Source organism: Nannospalax galili, unplaced genomic scaffold (genome assembly GCF_000622305.1).
Source record: "Nannospalax galili isolate Female #2095 unplaced genomic scaffold, S.galili_v1.0 scaffold224, whole genome shotgun sequence".
Classification (NCBI taxonomy): domain Eukaryota; kingdom Metazoa; phylum Chordata; class Mammalia; order Rodentia; family Spalacidae; genus Nannospalax; species Nannospalax galili.
This window is the reverse complement of record NW_008351360.1, coordinates 613869-618625: the sequence shown is the minus strand read 5'-3', so window position 1 is coordinate 618625 and position 4757 is coordinate 613869. Positions and strand designations below refer to the sequence as shown.

The 4757-nt window shown below is 43.1% G+C and overlaps 1 pseudogene; it reads left to right on the top strand.

Annotated features, from left to right (window-relative positions):
• Nucleotides 1-1964: 1964 nt before the first annotated feature.
• LOC103746163 lies at nucleotides 1965-4254 on the top strand (annotated as a pseudogene).
• Nucleotides 4255-4757: the final 503 nt, after the last annotated feature.

Sequence of the window (4757 nt, the reverse complement as noted above, 5' to 3'; positions counted from 1 at the left end):
CCCAGTGTTGGGCTTCCCAGACAGGAGGATCCCTGGGATTTTCTGGCCAGCGAGTCTAACCACGTTAGTGAAGTACAGGTTTAGTGAGAGACCCTGTGTCAAAAGAAAATAGGGTGGATCTGGACATGATGGTGCATACTTTTAATGCCAGCACTCAGGAGGTAGAGACAAAGGCAGGAGACCTTTATAAGATCAAGCCAGTCTGGTGTTACATATGGAGTTCCAGGCCATCTACAGAGAGACTCAATCTCAAAAACAAAAAATAATAATTAATAATAATGTTGAGAAACAATTAAAGAAGACCCATGATGTCAACCTTGGCCTCCATACACACATGCACACATATTCACACTTACATACACACACACACACACACACACACACACACACACACCATTTTTTAAAGTCTTGAATTTTTTAATTGACACATAATACTCATGCATGTTTGGGGATAGTATAATAGTTTGATATGTGTATTTAATGTGTGATGATCAAATGTGGATTTGGAATCTCCATCTCCTTTAATGTTTATCATTGCTTCTTTATTGGAAACCTCAGACTCCTTTCTCCTAGTTCATTATATAATATACAATAAATTGTTGTGAACTATCGCTACCTTTCTGTGCTATAGACCACTGAAGTTATTCTAGGTATTTAATTATATTTTATTACTCATAATTCAACCTCCCATGTCCTTCTTAGCCTCTAGTAACCACTATGCTACTCTCCACCAATGTGAAATCAACTTTTGGGGGTTGTTGATGTGAGAACTTGCAGTGTTAGCCTATTTGTGCTAAAAGAATTTTTATTGAAATTTTGTGAATTACAACATGTTTTGGTCATATTTAGCCCCCCTCCTCTATCTGCACCACTTTTATATCTCACCCCCAGATTTCATGTACTCTGTCATATGTATTAAGGCCTATTGAGTCAAGTTTGTGTTCACAAATGTCCTTCAGTGTGTGTCTATCCACTGGAGGCTGGTTCACCTATCTAGCATCACACCCTTGAAGAAAACCAATTATCTCTCCCCCAGTAGTTATCAGTTGCCAAGAGTTCCCCAGCTAAGGTTGGGGCTTCTTACCCACTTCCCCAGTTCTATGCTGGGATTTTGTCTGTCTGATTTGAGGTTGTGTGGGTCTTGTGCATGGTGTCACCATTGCTAAAAGTTCATATAAATAACTGACTGTCTGGAAAACTCTGTTTCCTTGTTGTCATTAATCACCTCTGGTTCTTAAAGTCTTTCTGCCGCCTTTTTTGCAATGGTCGCTGAGACTTGGATGGCAGAGGTTTGATATAGGTGTCCTATTCAGGGATAAGCACTCTATAATCTTATTTTTTGAACTTTGGCCAGTTATTGCTTTCTGGGTTAATTACCATCTGTTGCATGAAGAAGTTTTACTAGTAAAACTTCTTAATATTAATATATTATGGGTGATCAATCTTTTCCTTCAAGCTTACTGCTTTGTTCTTTTAAATAAAGAAATTTCTCAGGTTGGAGAGATGGCTCAGTGGTTAAGAACACTGGATGTTCTTTCAGAGGACCTGGATTCTGTTCCCAGCTCCCACATAGTGGCTAACAACCATCCATAACTCCAGTTCTAAGGGATCTGATGCCCTCTTCTGACCTCCATGGCATTGCACAACATGAGTGTGCTTACATACATGCAGGCAAAACACTCGTACAAATAAAATTTTAAAATAAATTAAAAAAAAATAAAAATCAAGGGGCTGGAGAGATGGCTCAGCAGTTAAGAGTATTGACTGCTCTTGCAAAGGACCCGGGCTCTATTTGCAGCACCCATATAATAGCTAACAACCATCTGAACTCCAGTTCCAGGGTATCCAATGCCTTCTTCTGACCTTTGTGGGCACTGGATGACATGGGTGCACTTACACAGATGCAGGCAAATCACTCATACACATAATATGTTCTTGAGTCACCCCCGAAGCCTGGGTGCTACATGGCTGAGGAACTGCACCTTGGAGAGGAAGAGGTGGAGACTTTTGCCTTTCAGGCAGAAATTGCTCAAGTCATGTCCCTTATCGTCAACACTTTCTATTCAAACAAGAAAATTTTTCTTTGGGAGTTGATCTCTAATGCTTCTGATGCCTTGGACAAGATTTGCTATGAGAGCCTGACAGACCCTTCCAAGCTGGGCAGTGGTAAAGAGATGAAAATTGACATCATCTTCAGCCCTCAGGAACGCACCCTGACTCTGGTGGACATAGGCATTGGCATGACCAAGGCTGACCTCATAAATAATTTGGGAACCATTGCTAAGTCTGGCACTAAGGCTTTCATAGAGGTTCTCCAGGCTGGTGAAGACATCTCCATGACTGGGAAGTTTGGTGCTGGATTCTATTCTCCCTATATGATGGCAGAGAAAGTGGTTGTGATCACCAAGCACAATGATGATGAGCAGCAGTACACCTGGGAGGCCTCTGCAGGTGGATCCTTCACTGTACATGCAGACCATGGTGAGCCTATTGGTCAGGATACCAAAGTGATCCTTCACCTCAAAAATGATCAGACAGAGTGCTTGAAGGAGAGGAGGGTCAAGGAAGTGGTGAAGAAGCACTCACAGGTCATAGGCTATCCTATCCCCCTCTATTTGGAGAAGAAATGGGAGAAGGAGATCAGTGATAATGAGGCAGAGGAAGAGAAAGTTGAGAAAGAAGAGGAAGATAAGGATGATGAGAAGCCCAAGACTGAAGATGTGGGATCAGATGAAGTAGATGACAGTGGCAAAGATAAGAAAAAGAAAACCAAAAAGATCAAAGAGAAATACATTGATCAGGAAGAACTGAAAAAGACCAAGCCCATTTGGACCAGAAACCCAGATGATATCACTCGGGAGGAATATGGTGAATTCTGTAAGAGCGTCACTAATAATTGGGAAGACCACTTGGCAGGCAAGCATTTCTCTGTGGAAGGTCAGCTGGAATTCAAGGCATTGCTCTTCATCCCTCCGTGAGCTTCCTTTGACCTCCATGAGAACGAGAGAAAGAACATCAAACTCAAGTCTGTTGCATGTTCATCATGAACAGCTGTGATGAGTTGACACCAGAGTATCTGAATTTTGTCCACAGTGTGGTTGAATTTAAGGATCTACCCCTGAACATCTCCTGAGAAATGCTCCAGCAGAGTAAAATCCTGAAAGTCATCCACAAAAACTTTGTGACGAGTGCCTTGAACTCTTGTCTGAACTGGCAGCAGACAAAAAGAACTACAAGAAATTCTATGAGGCATTCTCTTAGAATCTAATGCTTGGAGTCCATGAAGACTCCACCAACTGGCAACATCTCTCTGAGCTACTGTGCTATCACACCTATCAGTATGGAGATGAGATGACTTCCCTGTCAGAATACGTGTCTCACATGAAAGAGACACAGAAGTCCATCTACTACATCACTGGTGAGAGCAAAGAGAAGGTGGCCAACTCTGTCTTTGTGGAGTGTGTGCGTAAGCAGGGCTTTGAGGTGATATATATATATATATATGTATATATATATGTATATATATATAACTGAGCCTATTGATGAGTACTATGTGCGGCAGCTGAAGGAGTTTGATGGGAAGAGCCTGGTCTCTGTGACCAAGGAGGGCCTGGAACTTCCAGAGGATGAGGAGGAGGAGAAGAAAATGGAGGCGAGCAAGGCCGAGTTTGAGAATCTCTGCAAGCTCATGAAGGAAATCTTGGATAAGGAGGTTGAGAAGGTGACAATCTCCAAGAGGCTTGCATCTTCACCCTACTGCAATTGACAAGCACCTATGGCTGGACAGGCAACATAGAGCAGATCATGAAGACCCAGGCACTTCAAGACAATTCTACAGTGGGCTACATGATGGCCAAAAAACATGTGGAGATCAACCCTGACCACCTCATCGTGGAGACCCTACGGCAGAAGGCCAAGGCGGACAAAAATGACAAGGCTGTCAAAGACCTGGTGGTGCTGCTGTTCGAAACCGCTCTGCTGTCCTCTGGTTTCTCCCTTGAGGATCCCCAGACCCACTCCAAACTCATCTACTGCATGATCACAGTAGGCCCGGGCACTGATGAAGATGAGGTGGCAGCAGAGGAGCCCAGTGCTACTGCCTCTGATGAGATCCTCCCACTTGAGGGTGATGAGGATGCATCTCTCATGAAAGAAGTAGATTTAGAGTTCCCACCTGGAAGCCCTGCCCCCTGTATAGTCCTCCTGTGGCTCCCCCAGCAGCCTGACCCACCCGCCTCTCTGCTGCTGTCTTAGTGGTGACTCTCCTGCCTTTGGTGTCTTAAGGCAGGAAAATTCTCTCCCTCACTAAATAGCAGGGTTGGGTATTGTATATTATGGTCATTTTGTTTTGTTTATTTTGTTCTGAAATTATGCAAAATAAAAATAAATAAATATATAAAAAATAGTTTTCTAATTTAAAAAAAAGGAATTTCTCAGCCAGGCACAGTGGCATACACCTGTAATTCTGGCCCTTAAGAGACCAAGGCAGGAAGATCTTGACTTCAATGCCAGACTAAGCTACATAACAAGTTCAAGTTCAGCCTAGGCTACATACTGAGACCTGGTCTCAAAAACAAATAAATAAGCAAGCCAGCCAGATGAGTCAGCCTGTAAAGGTACTTGCCACTAAGCCTGCTGACCAGAGTTCAATCCCCAGGACCCACATGGTGGAAGAGAACTGACTCCTACCAGTTTTCCTCTGCACCATGGCACAAGCCACATACATACATACACCCCCCACACATAAAATAATGTAA